Genomic DNA, 8967 nt, shown 5'->3' on the forward strand with positions numbered 1-8967 from the left:
GTCCTTTTGAAAAGCACTTCTAAAAAGGAGAAGCTAAAATTTTTAGTTTTTCCTCTCCCAAAAGCACTTTTAGTGCTTAATTATTTTTTCACCCCTCCAATAACATAGTACTTTCTCTTTTTTTCTTGGTACTTAATTACAAATGTGTTAAAATCATTAATTAAAAATAAAAAAATATTTTTTAAAATATTATTTACAAATATTTAATAGTTATTTTTAAATATTTAAAATATAGTTTATATATTCTAATTAAATTTTATAAATAATTAATATTTATTGCTTAAAAATTTTTAAAATTTATATTTTATATTAAAATATTAATAAGAAGTTATAATAATTTTTTTATATTCTTACTAAAATATAATAATATTAACTAATTTAAATATTATTTAAATCTATATTTGTTACTTGATAATAAAATGTCTAAAATGAACATTTTATTTCTAAAAAGCACTTTTTGACAGCAATGTGAAACACTCAAATTTTAAATAAAATTTTTCAAAAGCACTTCTCAAAAGTACTTTTCAAAAGCATTATCAAACTAGCCTTTAGAAATGAAAGAGAAGATTGATCATTGTTGTTGAAATTTAAAATAGATGAGAAAATCTCCTTCTTTTCATTTATCCTCCATTTAAAATTGGTCAAAGTTAAAAAGTCAAATTCAACACTAATGTGTGGTCCACATTTCTTGAAATTCATTCAACACAATTGTTGAAATACTAGAAATTTTGGAATGTTACAAAGTACCCTAATATTTGCGTCACTATTAGAATAGTTCACCCATGTTATTATTTATCAATATATTATACTTAATGATTTATAATTACTTATGTTAAAGTTATTAAATTTATTATTATATTATCAATCATTTACTAAATATCTAATTTTTTATTAGTAATTATATTTAATAAAATTTTCAACCTCTAAAAACAAAAAAGTTAATTATAAGTTAACATATTAATAATTTTTTAATCTAAACACGCAACATGATGAATTAACCTATTTATTATACATTATATTACAAATCTTAAATTCTAATTACACTTGATGTTATAAAAATTATGATATGTAATGAAAATTTTATTTTTATACTATCAATTATGACTATTATGTGATTAATCATTTACTACTATTTATCAATAATTTATTATTATATTATTGACCATAAATTAATGTTATAGGTCTAACTCACTCATCCTAACAATTAAAATTATTAATTTGGGCTCATCATTAAGGCGATAAAAATTTTGTTCACATAGCTGTCAAAAATTAGGGATTATATGATATCGTAAATAGGAGTAAGGATTCGATCAAATCGAATCAAATAAAATAAATTTTGAGTTAATCAATTTGAGGAATCCTATTTTATCATCTTATTTTGATTTGAAATTGTCTCAAATTAAGTCGAGTGAGATGAAAATCAAATCGAAAATATTTGTTCCAGTTAAATTTCTTTTTAAAAAAATAACTTTGGGTCATTGTAACAACTATTACCTACTGTAATCAAATTAATTATTAACTTTCATCCCCTTCGAATTTTTTTATTAATATTTTATATATGGATTAGCATTTTTGCTTGCTTAGCTCCAATTATCTTCCAATTCTTATCGCTATATATTTTAAAATTTAAAAATATATTAAATGTAAAAAAATGTGATTTTTAATAAAAGTTATTTTAAAGATAAAATGTGAAATTGATACCAATATAAAATTTTAACATGAATAATTTATGTCATCATCAATAATTCAAATTTAACAGAAATTTATAAAGATTCAATATCATTAAATAATTCAATAATATAAATAGTACAACATGTGAAATTTAATTTAATAATATAAATAGAAGAATATAAATAAAATTATTATGATATAGGTTTAGAGATTTTTTTGATGATTTTGATTTTTAATTTGGGGGTAAAGGGTGAGAAGTAAAAGTTTAGGAAAAAATAAAAAGTTTTGGGGAGTAAAATTTTTGGGGAAAAATATTCAAAGAAAATCTAAAGGGAAAATGGGTTTGGATTAGACTGGGGTGGGATGGCAGGAAAGTAAAAAAGTTTGGGGGTTTAAGGTAAAAATGTAAAATATTATAGTTTGGTATTTAGTTTATTCGAATTCGAAAACTCAACTTGATTCAAACTTAAATTTCGAAAAAAATTCGAATTGACTCGAATAACTCGATTCGTTTAACTCAAAATTTGAATTCTTTTTCCGAGTCGAATCGAGTTTTGCTCACCCCTATATTTGATACATGTTAGATTTAACCCATCTTTTAACATATCAAATAGTATTGTCCATGTACTACTACAATTTCAAAATTTTCAAAAATAAAATATAGTTTTAACCATTAACTTTTAAGAATATTTAAGTTAGTTATTGTCGATTGAGTCTTAGCTTAATTAACATAGGTATTGTTGACAATGTAGGAGGACGTGGATTTGAGTGTGCTGGAACGTATTATCCTCCTATTTATAAGTTGAGGAGAAGCTATAGATAATTCTAGACATTGTATAAAAAAGAGTAGATATGATCAAAACTTATAATGAAATGTTAAATAAAAAAAAAGTTAGTTACCAAACTTTAAAAATTCATAATTTATTCACTAAATTTTATATTTGTCAAAATTTATTTTATTAATATTTTATCTTTGTTATCAACGGTTTATTATCCATGTCTTTTATAATAATTTAACTGCTAATTTTTTTAATTTGCTACAATAAATAAATTTATTATTTTTATTTTTATTAAAATATATTGAGATAAGACACAAATAAGCATTCAAATTTTATAAAATTTAGAAATAAGCCTTCAACCTTTTATTTTTTGAAATTAAAATTATTTTGTAATTTTTAATTTAGTTAATTATGCATTTTAATTTTGAAATTTTGGTGAATAAATCCATTAAAATTCAATACTTGAACTGTTTGATATCCATTTCACCCAAGTAAATTTAAGTACTTACCGTCAATCAAATGCTTTTCTAATCAAAATATGAAAAAATTTTAATTTCAAAACAAAATAATAATTATTTTGTAAATTTAATAACCAATTTCAAAAATTAAACAACCAGAGAAGAAAATTTCAAAAAATTGACAATAAGTTTAATTTACTTTTAGAAAATCATATAAATATTACCACATAGCCTATTAAATATTTTGGCAATGACATATAATATCCGATAGATGTTATATTATCATGTCATTCAAATATTGTGACTCACAACTAAGTGATTGAAATTTTCGATATTTTTAACTTTAGTTCTTAAATTCAGATAATCAAATAAAACTTCATTTTATTAATTAATGAGTGGCTTACTACTGCTATTATTAATGAGATAAATTATCATTTTATAATTATTAATCCTTGTAATAATGAAATTTTCTATCTATATTTACTACTATTTTTATTCATAAGTTGAATTATCATTTTATAATCTTCGTAATAACGAAATTTACTATAAATTTTTGCTACTACTATTAATATCATTTGAATGTTATTTTTTAAATATTTATTAATCTAAGTGTAAATAAAATAATAAAATAAATATTTACACAGTATATTTTATTTTTTTTAATATTTAGGTTGTTATTCTTAATTTTAAAACTTCTAACTTATTTATACAAACTAGATAAACAATATATATATGGTAATATGAGACATGATAAACAATAACATAAAAAAAAATAATACAAATATTAGCATAAACTAGATTATATCACACCTACAATTCAGATGAAAAAATATCATATAACAATTTTATAATAAAATTATATAAAAATTAAATGTTAGAATGATAAATTTGGAATATTAAAGATTAAAATGTTTTAGGGTTCGGATCACTTGATTCTCATCATGTATATGTATTTTTCTAGATTTATCAAACTATAAAAAAATACAAATACCCTCAAAATAGTATTTGTTACTTTGTAAAAGGAATATGCTTTTAGTAATTTTACAACTGAGTTGAGATTTATTTAATGAGTGAAATCAACTTAGCCAAACATATTATAATTGTATAAATAAATACTAGATTATACACACCTACTACGTGTGTGAAAACAATTTTCTAATATATTTATAAGAAATTGACATACATATTAAATGTCTTTTGTTAAGATGATAAGATTGATAAAGTAGCGTTCATGATATTTTGATTTGAATCTCATCATGTATATATATATATATTTGAAAATTTATCAGATTAGGCTTTTATTATTTTCAAAATAGAACTTAAAGTGGCCTAGGCAAACAGACAAGCCCAGGTCTTAGAAAATCAAAACAAAAGAAAAATCTAAAAAACAATACCTTAAAACGGCCCAGGACAACAAACAGCCCAAGACCTAAAAAGTAGAAACGGAAGAAAAATCTAGAAACAATAAAGAAAACAAAAAGAAAAATGCCTAGTCAGATCATCAAAAATCGGCACCCATTTCCCCATTAACCATAATTTCCTCCACTAGTTCCAGTTCACTGAGAAGACCAGTGCACACTCTTCATTATTGAGACCGTTCTTCTCCTCCACAAATCACTCTTCCACAAGACGCGGTTCAATCGGGTTCCCTAGCCCACCCATCTCCATCCGCCGGAGAGCATAAACTGGAATACTTCCTACCAAGTAAGCCTGTTCTCTATTCTTTAAAGTCTTCATTGCCAGTATATGAGCTAACTAGTTCACCGATCTATGTGTATGTTTGAAAATGATACTACAAAATCGATTTTTTTTCATCTGAATATCTCTGATATATGCTCCAATTTCAGACTTATCTACTAGATTTGTCTGGCATTTTTTAATTACTGACATTGAATCTCCTTTTATTATCACCACTCTCATTCCCATTTCCACCCCTACTTGTATTGCCATCAAACATGTGAAAGCCTCTGCTGCAAAAGCAGACCTAAACTGTACCAACCTATTTTTTAGTGAAATCAGAAGAGTAGTTTCGGGACTATAAATTTGATCCAAAAATAAGTTTATTTTTATTTTATTAGATGGTTCGTATTATAATAGACATGTCATGTGAAAATGTTGATATGAAAATTTTATCGATTAAGTGTTTAATTATAGGAAGGACTAAATCGCATAAAATGCGAAAGTTACATTCTAGTAGTTATAAGAATCAAATAGTTATGGAATTCAAAACTTAAAGTCTTTATATGGTAATTAGACCATTAAAAAAAGTATGTATATTTTTCTTGGTGACTCATCCATGGAAATATAGAAAAAGGGCAATGACTAAATTGGAAATATCAAAATACCTAATTAATTAAAAGATGAACAAAAAATATATCATCTAATTTTCATCATCTTCAACTTAAAAACACATGAAAACCCTAGGTGTGAGAAAAGAAACTTTCAAGGCCTAATTGGGTAACTTTCCTTGTTCCGTTTTTTTGTAATTTTGGTATTTTTGAAACTGAGATAGCTTAATCTCTCTATTTGAGGGATTAATATTGAAAAGTTATCAAGGTATGAAAAATGAGTCATGGATATATATGCTGGAAATTAGAAATTTATGGTGGAAAATGAAGGATTATTGATAGATAAATAACTTTTACAAAGTGATTTTTGATGAAAACATGATTTAGGGACTAAAATGAAAATTGTAAAATTTGATCAAAAATTCTGAAATTTTATGAATACATGTGCTAGAAAATTTGTAATAGGGCTTTGTTTAGGATTGAAATAGGGAGTAATTTGCAAAAGTTTCATTTTCCGGGCATAGGGACAAAATCAAAATTTATGGAAAAGTTAAGGTCAAAATGGTAATTTTACCTTGGACGTAAATTGAGTTCATTTAAATATGAAATGTGTGAAATTGATGGTTAAATTCATTTATATAGATCAGAACAACACTAATTCGAGGTTAGATTGAGGAAAAGAAAAGATTTCGAATTAGTAGATTTCTAACGAGAACAAGTGTCAAGGTAAGTTCATGTAACTTAACCGAACTGTAACAATTCATTTTTAGTCAAATCAGAACAGTGATTTCGAAATCACAAATTCGAAGTCAAAATATTTATTTTATTATTTTATTAAAGTTTACAACATGATAGAATTATTGTGTGAAAGTTTCATAAAGAAATTTTATTGTTTAAATGCTGAATTTGGTAAAAAGGACTAGATCGCGTAAAATGTAAAAGTGTTGTTCTATTAGTTAAAGGTGTCAAATAGCTTTGGATTTTAATTATGGTGGCCTTAAATGGAAATTAACCCATTTTTTTATAAGTGGACAAGCATGGCCGTTAATTAGGTGAATTAATGGTTTATTTTTAAGGTTAATATGGTAAATGTGTAAAAATATGTTAGAGTAAAATAATAGAAAACAAATGGTTATCATCTTTCTTCATCCTCTAGCGGAATCCTCTAGCCGAAATTAACTTAAAGAAAACACCATTTTCCTTGTCTCAAGCATTCGGTCATCTTTCTCCTTGCATGTAATCTCAATTTTTGATCCGTTTTTAGTGGTTTTTATGTTTTTGAGATCGTTGCTTTGTATTCTAGCTAGCCCGTACCTTAAATTTCAAAAATTTTAAAGATTTATCATGTTTCTATTGTTTAATTCTTGAGTAATTTGATTAATTATGATAGATTTGGAAGGTTTAATGTTAGATTAATAGTTTTTGTAAAGTGATTTTTGACAAAAATGTCAAAAAGGGATTAATTAGTGAAAATGTGAAATTTGGTGGTTAAAAGTGTGAATAAATTGAAAATATGGGCTGTTAGTGTATTAAATTCGGCTAAGAATGGGTTTGTACTAAATTGCATGAATTTGCAATTTTAAGTGATAAGGACTAAATTGTAAAAATGTGAAAGTTTAGGGGCAAATGTGTAAAATAGCCCTAATGTGTGTTTTGGATTAAATTGAGCAAATAGTTGATTAAATAAGATGATTTTGATAATATATAGGTCAAGATAAGTCGAGATTGGGATTAGATCGGGGAAAAAGAAAAGTGGATGAATAGTCGATAATTTTCATCCGAGCAACTCGAGGTAAGTTCGTATAATTAGAATTAAACTTTTAAATACTTGTAATTGTTTGAAATGAATGTATATAGTTGAGTAATTGAACTACTTGAAATACAAATGCCTTATTGATATAGTCTGATAGTTATCGAGCCCCGTTTGAATCGTAGGAATTCGTAGGTGATATGTAACTAAGGTTACCGTTTTGGTCGAGATCTTGCGTGTGTTGCGTACTCACCACAGCTCGTATGAGCTTACCGATATATCAGCTCAATAGAGCTTACTGTCCCTCAGCTCAGGAAGAGCTTACTAATCATAGCTCGAAAGAGCAGAAAAGATAATGAATCAACGAATTACTGATTTATATGTAATGTATATCACCCGAGTATCCCTCGATATTCTAATAGGTTCAACAGGCATAAATTTTGTTATTAGTTAAAAAGCTATGTGTCTATATTGATGAGTTACTGTTATCGAATGAATTATTTATACGATTGAGAGTGAATTGTTACAAATGATGTATGTGATATATGGATTTGATATGATACAATGTATTGAGTATTAAATTGAGATAATGGATGATTCATGTACTTATGTGACTAACTTGTTGATGAATGTTTGTGTTTAGGCATTTGGAAATTAAATTGAGTATACCTTATTTATTGTATTGATTATGTATAAATGGTAAGTTTAATTCTAAATTATACGGGCTTACTAAGCTATTAAGCTTACTCTGTTTCTTTTCCATGTTTTATAGAGGTTCGATAGCTCACTCGATTCAGATAAAGTAGGAGATACATATCACACTATCCAGTTGCCGATTGGTACTTTTGAACTTATGGATATATGTAAATATGACATGTTGAACTAATGGATATATGTAAATGTGGCATGTATAGGCTAGATATAAAGATGATAGTTATGGTTACTTGAGATAGTAACTTTGGTACATGTTGTGGTATAAGTTAGAGCCATGTGATTTGGCTTAACTTTTATAATGTTTTGGTTGTGTATCAGTATTCAAATATGGTATGTTTTGGAAAGTAGTAAATGCAATGGTAATATGCAAATGTTGTCTTGATATGTAGTAGGCATATGAATAGAAAATGCATGATATTAATTGGGTATTTGAAAACTATGTTGAATTGGTATAAAATGTGTATGAAATGTTGTGGATTGCTACTTAATGAGTTATAAAATATGGCAATTTATGCTTGTGTAGGTATGTAAAACTAGGGAGGCAAAATGGCTTTGCAAATAGCCTATTTTTGTCCACACGGGCAGAGACACAGGCGTGTGTCTCGGCCATATGTGACACACAGTCATGTTACAAGGCCGTGTGTCCCTTGGTATTGAAATTAAAATGAAATTAGTATACTCCACACGGTCTCACACACGGGCGTGTGACTGGCCGTGTGGTACAAGTTAGTATACCCTATAGGTTTGGCACGGCCTAGCACACGGGTGTGTGTGGCCACTTCGAAAGGCACATGGGCTAGATACACGGGCGTGTGGTTGGCCGTGTGACCTAAGTCAGTATGTACCCCCTGTTTTCACACGGCCTATGACATGTGCGTGTCTGGTGGCCGTGTGAAACACACAGCCTAGCTACACGGGCGTGTGTCTCCTATTTTGAAAAAATTTTTCAAAGTTCTATGAAAGTTCTTAAGTTACCGGTTTAGTCCTGAAGCACTCTTAAAACATGTTTAAGGCCTCCTAGGCTATTATAAGGGTCAAATTAATTGAAATTGAATGATGAATATTTGAATTGAGAAAATGTTTGCTAAATGGATGTTTAATTGTTTTGAAAGTCAGGTAATACTCCGTAACCCTATTCCGGTGTTGAATACAGGTGAGGGGTGTTACACGAATTTGTAAATATGTTTAATTGAATGTTGTGTTTGTATGTAATGTGAATTATATTGATATGATTTATTTGATCGCTATAATGAATATTTGAATACATGCTTGAAATGATGATAAAGTGGTAAGTCCCGATTGAATAC

General features: G+C 26.8%; 1 long non-coding RNA gene across 1 annotated transcript; it reads left to right on the forward strand.

The window, feature by feature from the left end:
- The first annotated feature begins 4371 nt into the window (after positions 1-4371).
- On the forward strand, positions 4372-8042 carry LOC121210789 (uncharacterized). Its single transcript, XR_005905918.1, has 3 exons — positions 4372-4612; positions 6905-6988; positions 7719-8042. It is a non-coding gene; the product is annotated as an uncharacterized lncRNA (long non-coding RNA).
- The last annotated feature ends 925 nt before the right edge of the window (positions 8043-8967 follow it).

Source organism: Gossypium hirsutum, chromosome A12 (genome assembly GCF_007990345.1).
Source record: "Gossypium hirsutum isolate 1008001.06 chromosome A12, Gossypium_hirsutum_v2.1, whole genome shotgun sequence".
NCBI lineage: Eukaryota > Viridiplantae > Streptophyta > Magnoliopsida > Malvales > Malvaceae > Gossypium > Gossypium hirsutum.